This window comes from Thalassophryne amazonica, chromosome 4, assembly GCF_902500255.1.
Source record: "Thalassophryne amazonica chromosome 4, fThaAma1.1, whole genome shotgun sequence".
Taxonomy (NCBI): domain Eukaryota; kingdom Metazoa; phylum Chordata; class Actinopteri; order Batrachoidiformes; family Batrachoididae; genus Thalassophryne; species Thalassophryne amazonica.
Genome location: NC_047106.1, coordinates 53,051,556 through 53,067,414, shown reverse-complemented (window position 1 = coordinate 53,067,414; position 15,859 = coordinate 53,051,556). Strand labels below are relative to the sequence as shown.

The window sequence follows — 15,859 nt, the reverse complement described above, 5'->3', positions numbered from 1 at the left end:
ATTAATCTAAGACTTCAGAATATGGGCCAGGAGGCCTATATACAGTGACAACGTAATACGACTGATTTTTATTCTTCTGACCATGGCAATGTGTAATATCCTGAGCAGAGCGGAGAATCAGATGCTCAAACGAGTGATATTTGTCACTCCCAACAGCTAATAAGCTAAACCTAGATTTATAAATCGAGCAACACCCCCACCTTGCTTCGCATCACGAGGGACGTGACTAAATGTATAAGCTGGTGGGCAGGCCTCATTTAAGGGGAGGACAGCTGTAGGTTTAAGCCAGGTTTCACATACCCCAATCATATCTAAGTGATGATCAATAATTAGATCATTGATCAACAATGATTTTGTGGACAGTGATCTTATGTTAATGAGACCCAGTCTAAGGACCTCAGTGGGGTTGACAGTTGAACTGTTTTGGTTTAGGGGTGGTTCCAGTGTAGCATATATAAGATGCCTAGAAGTAGGTTTAGGTTTAAGACATTCCACACGTGTTGTAGGTAGCAGACATGAAATCTTTGCTATTGCTGGAACAACCACTGGGCCATCCTCAATTTCAACATCATCCAATATAGTAATGGGTATTAAGTTTGGAAAGCAAATCCCTCTATGATTTTTATGGACACGACTATGGAAGCAGGCCACAGTCTCAACTTGTTGAAATTCCCCTCCCTGGCAAATAAACTGCACTATCACCATAGTGGATTTTCTGCACTAAATTCCCCACTAAGCTAATGGATTCCACACCCACATTTGTCATAAGCCTTGCAGGTTCTCTAATCACCTGCTCCGTGGCCTGCTGTAGATTCCTAATTTTACCCTCCCTGTAGAGCTCTGTCTATGTTCGCAGACAAGATGGCGGCGCCTTCCCCAGTAGACTTTGCAGGTGATAGAATCCCCTATCACTAAAGTCCGGTGTTTCGGCCTGGAGACAGGAGTGGAAGTCACTCATGGGCTCAGAGAATTCACATCTGGCAAATCCAAGGGGGAGAACCAATTCACAGTTCGCACTGGCGAGTGTGATCAGGGTGCCACAACCGGGCACCAAGCCCTACGGGACTTCCTCCGCCTAGCCACAGTCCGAAAGCCGTCCCTCCACAGCCGGCGTTTCTAAGCTGATGCTAATTGGCTCGCTAGCCGGCCCAACACTAACCTCATCTGGAGTGCCCGTAACATCTAACTCCACTGAGCTAAGAAGCTGCTCTAACTTACGTACACAGCTCTCTAAGAGAGCCACCCTATCTTCCAACATCACGCAGGCTTTACGGAGGGTCTAAAGTAGAATTAGTAGTGTACTTTGTGCACTAAGAAATTCAAGAATGTAGCCAAGCAAACACGAGCTAACCAATAATGGATAAACTAACCACTCCTAAGGCTCACACAGACGCAAATAAATGAATTAAAATTCACAGCAGTTACACTGAAAAACTAAGTATTAAACGGGTAAAAAGCAGCAGCTATAAAATACACTAAACAGTTAACTAACAGGAGTGTAAGAAAATGAAATGAAAAAATGATGACAGGGTCCGAAATAGCTAACGCAAGCTAACTGCTAGCAAAAATGCTAGCCGCTCCTAAGATTTTACACAGGAGTAAAATAATTACTTAAAATTCACAGCAGTTCGACTGAAAAATGAACAGAAGTATTAAACGGGTTAAAAAAAACAGCTATAAGAAGTAACGACGGAGAGGGGAGGGGATGACCTAGCTAGCGAAAGCTAACCACTAGTAAATGCTAACCGCTAGCCAATGCTGACTGCTAGTGATTCACAACAGGACTGTTGTTAAATAACGTTCAGAGTAGATACAATTAATAACCAGAAGAGTGCTAAACAGAAATAAAAGAAGCGTATACAACCGTGTGAAGTTCAGAGTGGCGTCACAGCAAAAAACAATCCTCCAGAAGCAAGTTGCCAGATCTGTGAAAATCAGTAAGCTGATTCCTCATCCAAGCTATAGAGATACAACAAATATGAAATAGGTGAAGGGATGGAGCAAAGCAGGTCAAATTAATCCAGAAATTCCTATCTATCTCAAAGTTAAAAGGTAACTAAGGCTAAGAGGTTAAGTAATTTTGATTCAGTTTAACACATATCTTTGCAGACTGGCCAGTGGTTCTTCTAACGGGTGGGTTGGGTGCAGGTATTAAAAGCAATGACAGCATAATGCCTCACTAATCATGGTGCTATCAGTGTATCTAACATCACCAGCCTATCAATACCAGCTAATCTCTGCTGACAGCACTCACATATTAATTAAATAATGCTAAAATTTCACTGAACAGAAAATTGTGTGAAAGTTAATCCCCTGTACAGTTGTCGTGAATGGAGAAACAAGCTTGAGGGTGTAAATGTGTTTATTTCTGCAATAAAGATCGACATTTTAACACGGGCGTCTAATGGGATTAACTCGCCCAAAGAACTGCAGCTTTTGGCACTTCCATGTTGGCTTCAATTTTTTTTAGCACTGGTTGTTGCTGCTTGGTCTGACAGTAATTTTTGTTGTTTCTTTGTTGTTGCCACACACACACACACACACACACACACACATATAGTGTGTGTGTGTGTGTGTGTGTGTGTGTGTGTGTACATATATTAACTGTGTTGCATTTTGTTAGTGTCGAAAATGTTTTTTTTTTTTCTTTTCTGCACTCCAGCTGTGTTGATGTTTTATTTAGAGCCTGATGTACTGCCAAATATGAGCTGAAACTTTGGCTCTCAGTCCAGAGTTGCACCCTGTTTACTTTCATCGCTTCACGCCAAGTGGCCCTTTTGTTTTCGATCCAAACGCCACCACAGCTCTGTTACTGGAAGAGGACTGAAAACCACATTTTCATGCCAAGGCCGCACCTGCCCAAACGAACAATAAGATCAATAAGAAGCACTTGGAACCACAAACAGACTGTTCAACAGATTCTGCATAGGAACGCATCCTTTAATGTGCTGCACCGCTCCCCGCTATTCCTGAAATGGAGAAGTAGAAGTTTTCTTCTTTCCGTTTCTTCATATGTACATGTAAGTGAGGACCTTCTGAAACATGCATTCACGGCACTGCTGATTTTACCAGGAGAAGAACCTGCACAGTGCTCAGAGACCCAATTAGCCTCAGCAGAGTCTGATTTGTTATGACCCTGCAGCAGCTGGCCAACAGTTCATAACACCTTGCAGTCATTATCTGGCTGTTTCTCTCATTTGCACAGAAAAAAAAAATATGAACAGGTTCTATGCAAAAGATCCCTAAATCATCCCATCCATTCAAACCACTTTTCTACTGCACAGTCATCAACTATGTCTAGATACGAAAAAAACGAAGAAATTACACTTTTCAAAACTGTTAATCAACAATATCTTTCAGAAAAGTATTAATTGTTTCAAAACGCTAGAAAGACCAAAATAATTTGTTGTATCAAAACAGTTGTAGTACAACATGATACTGTTTCAGTACTCTCAAACACAAAAATTTCAGTGGTTTGAAACACTGAATGAAGCAATCACATAACACAATGATTTACAGTTTCAAAATGCGTGAAAAGCCTAATCAACTAATGGAATCAAATGACCTGCTTTTCAAAATGCACAAAATGACAATTGCTTCAGAAAATTGTGATCTTTGGAAAAGGAAAACACTATACTAACTGAACCAATTGCTCAAGAAATGATCCAGTGTTTTAAAATGCTAAAAACAACAAATGACTCAATTGCTTCATGAAATGTGACATTTTAAAAAAGTTTGAAACACTTAGTGACACAATTGCTTTTGTAAGGAATACTGTTTCAAAATGATGCGCTTTTTCAAAGTGAGTAAAATGACAGTGACAATGACTGATGGCAGATTTTCATCAATTTCCCTGAGGTAGTCAAACAATGTCAATGTCACGGAGGTAGTCAAACAACTCCACAGTGGCAAGGCCCCGGGGGTTGATGAGAACTGTCCAGAAATGCTGAAGGCTCTGGGTGTGGAGGGATTGTCTTGGATGATATCGTCTCTTCAACATTGCGTTGAGGTCTGGGACAGTACCTAAGGAGTGGCAAACAGGGGTGGTGGTCCCCATATTTAAAAAGGGGGACCAGAGAGTGGGTGCCATATACAGGGGCATCACACTACTCAGCCTCCCTGGTAACGTCTACTCCAGGGTGCTTGAAAAGAGGGTTTGGCTGATAGTCGAACCTCGGATTGAAGAGGAACAATGCGGGTTCCATCCTGGTCGTGGAACAACCGACCAGCTCTTTACTCTCACAAGGATCCTGGAGGGGGTCTGGGAGTATGCCCACCCAGTCTACATGTGTTTTGTGGCCTTGGAGAAGGCGTATGATTGTGTACCCCAGGAGATACTGTGGGAGGTGCTGCGGGAGTATGGAATGAGGGGGTCCCTTCTCAGGGCCATCCAGTCTTTGCACTCACAAAGCAAGAGTTGTGTTCAGGTGCTCGGCAGTAAGTCAGACTCATTTCCGGTGGGGGTTGGCCTTCGCCAGGGCTACGCCTTGTCACCAATCCTGTTTGTGATATTCATGGACAGAATATCGAGGTGTAGTCGAGGGGAGGAGGGTTTCCGGTTTGGTGGGCTCAGGGTCTCATCACTGCTTTTTGCAGATGATGTGGTCCTGTTGGCTACATCAGCCTGTGACCTCCAACACTCACTGGATCGGTTCGCACCCAAGTGTGAAGCGTCTGGGATGACGATCAGCACCTCTAAATCTGAGACCATGGTTCTCAGAAGGAAACCGATGGATTGTCTACTCCGGGTAGGGAATATGGCCTTGCCCCAAGTGAAAGTCTTCAAGTTCCTCGGGGTATTGTTCATGAGTGAGGGATGATGGAGCATGAGATTGGCCGGAGAAGTGGCGCAGCAGGGGTGGTATTGCATTCGCTCTACCGTACTGTTGTGACGAAAAGGGAGCTGAGCCAAAAGGCGACGCTCTCGATCTACTGGTCAATCTTCGTTCCTACTGTCATCTATGAGTGTTGGGTCATGACCGAAAGAACTAGTTCGCGGGTACAAGCGGCCAAAATGGGCTTCCTCAGGAGGGTGGCTGGTGTCTCCCTTAGAGATAGGGTGAAAAGTTCGGTTATCCGTGAGGAGCTTGGAGTAGAGTTGCTGCTCCTTCGTGTTGAAAGGAGCCAGCTGAGGTGGTTCGGGCATCTGGTAAGGATGCCTCCTGGGCACCTCCCAAGGGAGGTGTTCCAAGCACGTCCATCTGGGAGGATACCCCAGGGAAGACCAAGGACTAGGTGGAGAGATTATATCTCCACACTGGCCTGGGAACGCCTCGGGATCCCCCAGTCAGAGGTGGTCTATGTGGCCCGGGAAAGGGAAGTCTTGCGTCCTCTGCTGCTGGAGCTGTTGCCCCCGCGACCCGAACCTGGAAAAGTGGTTGAAGATGAGATGAGATGAGATAAAATGACAATTTCCTAGGAATATTTTCATGTTTAATGTTTCATGTTCATGTTCATATAAATAAAATTGATTTGATTTGATTTGATGTTTCAGAATGCACAAAACAAGAAATGAATCAGTTGCTTAAGAAATGATTCAGTGTTTTAAAGTGCTCAAAACAACAAATGAAGAAAAGGGGCCTTTGTTGTCATTGTGAATACACAGAAATTTGTCCTCTGCATTTAACCCATCCTAATTAGACACAATCCAACCATTAGGAGCAGTGGGCAGCCACAGTCCTGCACCTGGGGATCAACTCCAGATGTAGAGATGCTGCCTTGGTCAGGGGTAGAGAAAGGAGCAGGCCCTAAATAGGCATGTTGTTGTTTTTTTTATGTGGGAGGAAACCCACACGACCTTCCTGCTGTGAGGCATCAGTGCTAACCACTAATCCACTGTGCCATCCCTCTTATTTAAAGCTTCGTAAAATGCTTGCTGTTGTAAATAGATAATGACAATTTTGCCTTTGTAAGGAATCCTGTTTCGAGATCCCAGAAACACTGAATGAACCAGTCACTTCAAATAACTGTTCAGTGCTGCAAACTTTTTGCAACTTCAAGTGAACCATTTTCTTTAGAAAACAATTAATTTTCTGAAGACTCAAAAGAGCAAATTACTCAGTGAACTGTGAAAATTTTTTGATGGTTCAAAGTACTTAAAATGATGCACCTGCCTCAGAAATAGTGAGATACTGTTTCAAAACATTCCAAACATATTCCACGCGGTGGAGCCGCATGGCGCAAAGCAACGCTGTGATGAAGCCTCACAGGACATGTTGGGGCATGTCCAGCTCATGCTCAATTTCTCAGATAATCACACGACTGAAAAGCAACCGACAGCCGTCTGAAATCCACCTGAAAGCCGTCCTGTGAGACCAACACGGAGGTGGTTTTGTGCCGCGTAATGAACGGCTCCGTGGCGTGTCCCTCCGCTTTTCTTTCCATGAAAAAAACTCCTGTAACAGTGGAATGTGCCGAAAAAGTGCTGATGTCCACGCCTTCTGCCTTTTTGTGAAAGTCAGACAACATCCTGGATCAACAAAGCCTTCACGTTGGAAATGATCTGGTTGTTTCAGCGGGGTTTGAGCCTGTCGATCGGTGCTCGGAGCGCGGCGCACTCTCAGCAGTTGTGGGCGGTCTTTAAACTGTCTGGATCACTCCTTAATCTGTGTAATCCCCATAAAATCGTCCCTGAAACCCATATTAATTTTCCGAACGGTGTCCACCTGGAGGTCTCTCACGGTTTCTGGAAAAAAATTGATGCAGCAAAGCTCCAAATTGTTCAAAAAAAACGACGAGAGAGGTGGACCAGTGCTCACACAAAGCCTGCTCACAGGCGAATGATGCAACCGGCAGGCGTGAAAAAACTCACGCATGCGCACGAAGGTTCAAGCTTGGCTGATGCAATCACACGTGATTCAAATCCATATGGTTTTTGAAAAAAATAAAAAGGTCGGATACTTTTCTAACAGACCTCGTATATTGTGTATTTATATTTGCAAACTGTTTTTCTTTTTTCTTTTCACTTTTGTTACTTTGTGTGCTTCTTACCCTGTGTGCTGCAATACAATGCAGCTGGAACCTCAGTTTCCCTGAGGGAGTCTTCCCAATGGATCAATAAAGTTCTGTCTAATCTAATGTAATTGTTTCATGAAAGGAATTCCTCTTTGACACATTATTGGCTGTGGGAGTGGGATCCCCCTCCCCCCGCCCGAAAATTTATTCCTGGCTGCACTCCTGCAGCTGACAAAGGTGGATTGTACTCTTGCTCTTTGTACAGTACATCACTCCATCGATGTTAACGACATGAGAAAATCCCAAGTGTGCCATCGCTTAGTCAGGCTGACAGACGTGTTTGTTGTTGTGTCAGCTGACACACAGCTGTCACCAACACCGGGCCACTTTCAATCATCCCTGGGTTACAAGTTTCAGCAGGACTCTCCGTTTGATTTCATTTATCACGAGCCGCAGATAACCTCTTTTGGATGCTCCCACACGCAACAGAATCAGATCTGTCTCACCTCTTTCATCTGGACCATCCCGCTCCTGCAGCTCTGAGCACGCACGGCGCGCCCCGTGCCAAACAGAAGGGTCAAATCATTTCACTCTGGGCTTTTAATGTGGCTCTGTGCATCATCAAGCCAGCATCCATGATATTCAGTAGACCTCTGCTGCCCTCTGCCTGTGAGGACGTGCATAATGCAACCATGAGAGGTAAAGTTCCCTCCAAAAATAAAAAGAGGAAAAATTTGTGCCAGCTTTTCTCATCACATACTCTGCTCTGTTCCGGCAGATGGAAAAAGCTGGCAGAGACACAAGCATATTAGAGGATGAACTTGAAATCAAAACTAAGAAGTTGTAAGCTCCGGAGCTGTTTGTGCCAACAAGTTAAAGTGGGCTAAAAAATGTTCTTTCTTTAAACGCTAATACAAAAGAAAATGCAGCCAAAGATCCTCCAGTTCTCTGCTGCTGGGCATGTATTTGCAGAATAAAAAATAAAAATGAAAAATTCATGCAATGTGTTTGCAAACAAAGGCAGACTCCACCCTGAACTTTCCCTGTGAAAGCAGATTTCTTTTGACCTGTTTAGGTCGCCACATTCCCCTGCTGCTGCGTTACAATCATGTGCTGTAATCTGTAGTAAAAATAGCTGTTGGCTTTCACCTCCCTGCAGCGCGGTGTATTATCTGGGTCTCTCAGTGCGCTCTGCAGGCCCAGGACTTTTTAATAGTGCAGTCACTTCTCATGAAGACACACTGGAGAATATATGTGCTGCTGGCCTTATCATCACAGGGCTTTACTTTAGATGGAGTGGGGACACTGTTTGCACACTTGCCCTTCATTAAATCTTTTGCTGTCTCTCTCTCTCTCTCTCTCTCTCTCTCTTTCCCATCACTCCCAAGGTGTCCCTGTGGGAAGAACCTCAGCTCTTTATCAACTTCCTGTTCCCCGCTGAGTCAAATTATGTTGTGCCATGATGTGCGTTTTCCTTTTTATGTTAATACTTTATATCAGCCAAGTATGTGTCAGCACAAAATCCCCGGCTCCTCTGCTCAAATTCAGATTACCACATTACCCGGACTTAAGCAGGATTAAGTTGAGGCGCCTTAAATGAACTTCACCTCATTTGCGATACGGATCGCTAAATCAGCCTCCAACAAGCCGCATCCATTATGTGCGCGTTTGTTATTAAGCTTTGTGTTTGCTGGCGATGACGCGAGGAACAGTTCATCACTGCATTGTGCTCTCTGAGTCAGCAAAACGTATTGATTTATTTGCCATGAAAAAAAGGTTCAAGGTTGGTGTAATTGATTGTCAGAACTTTGGTGGTCATTAATGCCCCCCAGTCATACAAAAAGGGACGTTAGAAGCATAGTAATCATTCAGCACTTTGAAAATACTATGATGTAATAAAAATTTCAATAAAAGATGACATTTTATCGATCTTCTGAAGAGAAGAGCGAGAGAGAAAGAAAAAAACAAGCAGGCTTATATTCAGTATGTATTTATTGTATGTATATATGTACTGTTATTCTCCAGTGTGCTTATTGTAACATACAACAGTTTATTACTGTAACATACAGCAGTTTATTAATGTAACATGTAACAGACAACAGTTTATTACTGTAACATACAGCAGTTTATTAATGTAGCACGTTACATACAACAGTTTACTCATGTAACATGTAACAGACAACAGTTTATTACTGTAACATACAGCAGTTTATTAATGTAACATGTTACATACAACAGTTTACTCATGTAACATGTAACAGACAACAGTTTATTACTGTAACATACAGCAGTTTATTAATGTAACACGTAACATACAACAGTTTACTCATGTAACATGTAATAGACAACAGTTTATTACTGTAACATACAGCAGTTTATTAATGTAACATGTAACATACAACAGTTTATTCATGTAACATGTAACAGACAACAGTTTATTACTGTAACATACAGCAGTTTATTAATGTAACACGTAACATACAACAGTTGATTCATGTAACATGTAACAGACAACAATTTATTACTGTAACATACAGCAGTTTATTGATGTATCACGTAACATACAACAGTTTATTCATGTAAGATGTAACAGACAACAGTTTATTACTGTAACATACAACAGTTTATTAATGTAACATGTAACATACAACATACACCTCTACTGGTGGTTGGCTCTCACTGCGGTATTGTATCACTTCCTGTTCCGGAGCACAGCGGTGTTTTGCTGTATCTGTTACCTGTTTAATCTGCGCAGTTAGATTGATCTAGATAACTAGATAACGATTTGTTTCACAGTGTAATCTTCACGTGCCTTAACTAAAGCACTCCCTCTGCTGAATCACCTCTAAATTATTTACACATTATTCACTTTGTGTGTTTTTAGGAATCCGCTAGCTTAGCGCAGCTACTAGCTCTTAGCTGGTTTAGCATGGCGGCTTCTCCTGTCTCTCCTGCACTTTTCTGCTCTGGGTGTGAAATGTTTAGTTATTCCTCGGCCTCCTTTAGCAGTAATGGTACTTGTAATAAGTGTAGGTTATTCGTAGCTTTGGAGGCCAGGCTGGGCGAATTGGAGACTCGGCTCTGCACCGTAGAAAATTCTACAGCTAGCCAGGCCCCTGTAGTCGGTGTGGACCAAGGTAGCTTAGCCGCCATTAGTTCCCTTCCAGCAGATCCCGAGCAGCCGGGAAAGCAGGCTGACTGGGTGAGTGTGAGGAGGAAGCGTAGCCCTAAACAGAAGCCCCGTGTACACTGCCAACCCGTTCACATTTCTAACCATTTTTCCCCACTCGGCAACACACCCGCCGAGGATCAAACTCTGGTTGTTGGCGACTCTGTTTTGAGAAATGTGAAGTTAGCGACACCAGCAACCATAGTCAATTGTCTTCCGGGGGCCAGAGCAGGCGACATTGAAGGAAATTTGAAACTGCTGGCTAAGGGCTGAGGACTTTGAGGATCTTGAATGGTCCGATATATCTGTCCTGAAGTTTCGGGGAGTCCACCTGGAGGGGGATGTCCTTCGTGGAAAGCCACACCTCCTGCCTGGGCTGGTAAGCAGGGGCCGGGGATCGCCGGCGGTCTGCATGGGTCTTCGCCCTCGTCCGGGCCTTCAACAAGGCAGAACGGGCGGAGCGCCACACCCGATGGCACTTCCGCAGGTGGGCCTGGACCGAGGGCACACCAACCTCTCCCTCCACCACGGGAAACAACGGGGGCTGATACCCCAAACACACCTCAAATGGGGAGAGGCCGGTGGCAGAGGACACCTGGCTGTTATGCGCATACTCGATCCAGACCAGATGTTTACTCCAGGCCGTCGGGTGTGCGGACGTCACACAGCGTAGAGCTTGCTCCAATTCCTGATTGGCCCGTTCTGCCTGTCCATTGGTCTGCGGATGATACCCAGAAGAGAGGCTCACAGTAGCCCCCAGTTCCCGGCAGAAGCTCCTCCAGACATGTGAGGAGAACTGGGGACCACGATCTGAGATGATGTCGGTGGGTATCCCATGCAGACGGACGACGTGGTGGACCAGGAGGTCTGCTGTCTCCTGGGCTGTTGGGAGCTTCGGGAGGGCCACGAAGTGGGCCGCCTTGGAGAATCGGTCCACTATCGTGAAGATGGTGGTGTTGCCCTGGGACGGCGGGAGGCCCGTGACGAAATCCAGGCCGATGTGGGACCAGGGGCGATGAGGCACAGGTAACGGCTGGAGAAGTCCTTGGGACCTTTTATGGTCTGCCTTGCCCCTGGCACAGGTGGTGCAGGCCTGGATGTACTCCCGGACGTCGGCCTCCATAGACGCCCACCAGAAGCGCTGCCGGACAACTGCCATTGTCCTTCGCACCCCTGGATGACAGGAGAGCTTGGAACCGTGACAGAAGTCCAAGACTGCAGCTCTGGCCTCTGGTGGGACGTACAACCGGTTCTTCTGACCTGTTCCTGGGTCCGGGCTCCGTGCCAGGGCCTCCCGGACGATCTTCTCCACGTCCCAGGTGAGGGTGGCCACGATAGTGGACTCAGGCAGGATGGGCTCTGGTGGATCCGACAGTGCAGTTTTGACCTCCTCTTCATGTACCCGGGACAAGGCATCCGACCTCTGGTTCTTGGTCCCGGGGCGATAGGTGATCCGGAAGTCAAAACGCCCGAAGAACAGTGACCAGCGGGCTTGCCTGGGGTTCAGCCGCTTGGCAGTACTGATATACTCCAGGTTCCTATGGTCAGTGAAAACCGTGAATGGCACAGACGCTCCCTCCAACAGGTGTCTCCACTCCTCAAGAGCCTCTTTCACCGCAAGGAGTTCTCGATTGCCGACGTCATAGTTCCGTTCAGCCGGGGTCAACCTGCGTGAAAAGTAGGCACACGGGTGAAGAATCTTATCAGTCTCTCCGCTCTGGGATAGCATGGCTCCTATCCCTGAGTCAGAGGCATCCACTTCAACCACGAACTGGCGGCTAGGGTCGGGCTGCACCAAAACTGGCGCAGTAGAGAACCGTCGTTTCAACTCCTTGAACGCGGCTTCGCACCGATCCGACCAGGTGAAGGGGACTTTTGGAGAGGTCAGGGCTGTCAGGGGGCTAACTACCTGACTGTAGCCCTTAATGAACCTCCTATAGAAATTAGCGAAGCCGAGGAACTGTTGCAGCTTCCTACGGCTTGTTGGTTGGGGCCAATCTCTCACCGCCGCAACCTTGGCCGGATCAGGGGCGACGGAGTTAGAGGAGATGATAAACCCCAGGAAGGACAAAGACGTGCGGTGAAACTCGCACTTCTCGCCCTTCACAAACAGTCGGTTCTCTAACAACCGCTGCAGGACCTGACGTACATGCTGGACATGGGTCTCAGGATCCGGAGAAAAGATGAGAATATCGTCCAGATATACGAAGATGAATCGGTGCAGGAAGTCCCGCAAGACGTCGTTAACCAAGGCTTGGAACGTCGCGGGGGCGTTGGTGAGGCCGAACGGCATGACCAGGTACTCAAAGTGACCTAACGGGGTGTTAAATGCCGTCTCCATTCGTCTCCCTTCCGGATCCGAACCAGGTGATACGCATTTCTAAGATCCAGCTTAGTAAAGATTTTGGCTCCATGCAGCGGGGTGAACACGGAATCCAACAATGGCAACGGGTATCGGTTGCGAACCGTAATCTCATTCAGCCCCCTGTAATCAATGCATGGACGGAGTCCGCCATCTTTCTTGCCCACAAAAAAGAAACCTGCCCCCATCGGGGAGGTGGAGTTCCGGATCAGCCCGGCAGCTAATGAGTCCCGGATGTAGGTCTCCATTGATTCACGCTCAGGTCGTGAGAGGTTGTACAGCCTGCTGGACGGGAACTCAGCGCCTGGAACCAAATCAATGGCACAATCGTAAGGATGGTGCAGGGGAAGGGTGAGTGCCAGGTCCTTGCTGAAGACGTCAGCAAGATCATGGTACTCAACCGGCACTGCCGTCAGATTGGGCGGGACTTTGACCTCCTCCTTAGCCTGTAAACCGGGAGGAACCGAGGATCCTAAACACACCCGATGGCAGGTTTCGCTCCACTGAACCACCACCCCAGACGGCCAATCAATCTGGGGATTGTGCTTCAACATCCAAGGGAAGCCCAAAATCACGCGGGAGGTAGAAGGAGTTACAAAAAACTCAATCTCCTCCCGATGGTTTCCAGACACCACCAGAGTTACTGGTTGTGTCTTGTGTGTGATTAAAGGGAGGAGGGTGCCATCTAGTGCCCGCACCTGCAATGGCGAAGGAAGCGCCACCAGAGGGAGCCCTACCTCCCTTGCCCATCTGCTGTCTAGCAAATTCCCTTCTGACCCCGTGTCCACCAGTGCTGGGGCTTGAAGGGTTAAATCCCCGCTCAGGATTGTAACTGGGGAGTCGTGTGGCAATCTGTGTGTGTCCCACGTGAATGTTTTGACCCCCCCTTAGCCCAGTCTCTGAGGGCGGTTGTTGTTGTGGCCGTTTGGGGCAGTTTTTCTGTGTGTGCTCCTTTGAGCTGCAGAGAAAACACTCCCCGCGGACCAGCCTCCTCATTTTGGCCCTGTGCGTTTCCCTAACAACGCCAGCAGGGGGAGCTGTTGCCCCACGGAGCGCTGCGGCTGTGGAGCGTGGGGAGGGTGGCCCCTTTTCGAACCCAGAAGGGAGAGGGACGGCGCGTATCCGGCCACGTCCTTCGCCTCGCTCCTGACGGCGTTCCTCCAACCGATTGTCTAACCGTATAACGAGATCTATAAGCCCATCTAAATCCTGTGGTTCCTCCTTAGCTACCAGATGCTCCTTCAGGACCAATGACAGTCCGTTCATGAAGGCGACGCGGAGCGCAACGTTATTCCAGACGGACCTCGCAGCCGCGATGCGGAAGTCGACTGCATATTCGGCTGCACACCGGCGCCCCTGTCGCATTGACAGCAGCATTGTTGAAGCGGTCTCTCCTCTGTTAGGGTGATCAAACACTGTTCTGAACTCCCCCACAAACCCAGTGTATGCTGATAACAACCGTGAGTTCTGTTCCCAGAGCACCGTAGCCCAGGCGCGTGCCTTACCCCGAAGCAGAGCAATCACATAAGCTATTTTACTAGCATCTGACGCGTACATGACAGGACGTTGTGCGAAGACGAGCGAACACTGCATGAGAAAGTCCGCGCACGTCTCCACACAACCTCCGTACGGCTCAGGAGGGCTTATGTATGCTTCAGGGGATGGTGGGAGGGGTTGTTGAACCACCACTGGAACGTTCATATCCTGCACAGGGTCGGCAGGAGGAGGAGCTGCAGCAGCGGCCTGAGCGCTCGCCGCCACCTGCGCGGAGAGAGCCTCCACCCTGCGGTTCAGGAGGAAGTTTTGCTCGGTCATTTGATCCAACCGAGCCGTAAAGGCGGTGAGAATGTGCTGCAGCTCACCAATCACGCCTCCTGCAGACGCCTGCGCTCCCTGCTCTCCCATTGGTCGTTCAACAGCCGGGTGATGCCCCTCGGAGTCCATGACGCTGGCCGAGATATCCTGTTGTGAAAGTGTAGTGACACAGACCCAGAACAGGGGGCGCAAATGAACGGTCAATAGATGAGCCAAAAATTAACAATTTAATGTTGTGAAGGAGCACAACGAACATACAGACAATCTCAGAATATGATTACAGTCAATCCACAAAGGTGACGTGTGGGCAGGCTCGAGGATAGAAGACGTCTGTCCTGAGAAGAGCCGGAACCACACGATTTCCGCCGCCACCGAACCTGGTGAATACTGGAGCCGCCAAGTCCCGAATTCCCAGGTGATCACCGTCCCCGACTGTCGGATCTGGTACTGCTGGCGAGAACAAAGACAGTCAAGTGTGGGTGTGTGTACACCCCGTAACAACAACGGTGGGAATGCCACCTCCACCTCTCACTCAATATGTAGCAGAGTACCGCAGTGATTCCTCAGGGGAAAAGAGTGCAGTCCAGCACTCAATCAGCTCCCGCAGACAGAGGATAACAGGTACTCCTGCAAAGACTCACAATATACAGATTGATGTGTAAAACAGAAACGGCTGAGTATATTACCTCCAATGAAGTATGATATCTCGGCAACGAGGTGGAGATGACATCTGGTCTTTATGGAGTGAGATGATGTTGAGTAGATGGGTGACAGCTGTCAAGAGATAATGAGTGACAGCTGTCACCCCCGGCTGTGTCCGTGGCGGCAGCGCCCTCTCGTGCCTGAAGCCCGCACTTCAGGCAGGGCGCCCACTGGTGGTGGGCCAGCAGTACCTCCTCTTCTGGCGGCCCACACACAACATACCTACCACTTTAATCATATCTTAGATCTTGTTCTGACTTATGGTATGGAAATTGAAGACTTAACAGTATTCCCTGAAACTCCCTTCTGTCTGATCATTTCTTAATAACATTTACATTTACTCTGATGGACTACCCAGCAGTGGGGAATAAGTTTCATCACACTAGAAGTCTTTCAGAAAGCGCTGTAACTAGGTTTAAGGATATGATTCCTTCTTTATGTTCTCTAATGTCATATACCAACACAGTGCAGAGGAGCTACCTAAACTCTGTAAGTGAGATAGAGTATCTCGTCAATAGTTTTACATCCTCATTGAAGACAACTTTGGATGCTGTAGCTCCTCTGAAAAAGAAAGCTTTAATCAGAAGTGCCTGACTCCGTGGTATAACTCACAAACTTGCAGCTTAAAGCAGATAACCCGTAAGTTGGAGAGGAAATGGCGTCTCACTAATTTAGAAGATCTTCACTTAGCCTGGAAAATGAGTCTGTTGCTCTATAAAAAAGCCCTCCGTAAAGCTAGGACATCTTACTACTCATCACTAATTGAAGAAAATAAGAACAACCCCAGGTTTCTTTTCAGCACTGTAGCCAGGCTGTCAGAGCTCTATTGAGCCAAGTATTCCTTTAACTTTAACTAG

General features: G+C 47.2%; 1 protein-coding gene across 1 annotated transcript in view; it reads left to right on the top strand.

Moving 5' to 3' along the window:
* lsamp (limbic system associated membrane protein) overlaps positions 1–15,859 on the top strand; it is an 888,177-nt gene that overhangs the window by 834,666 nt on the left and 37,652 nt on the right.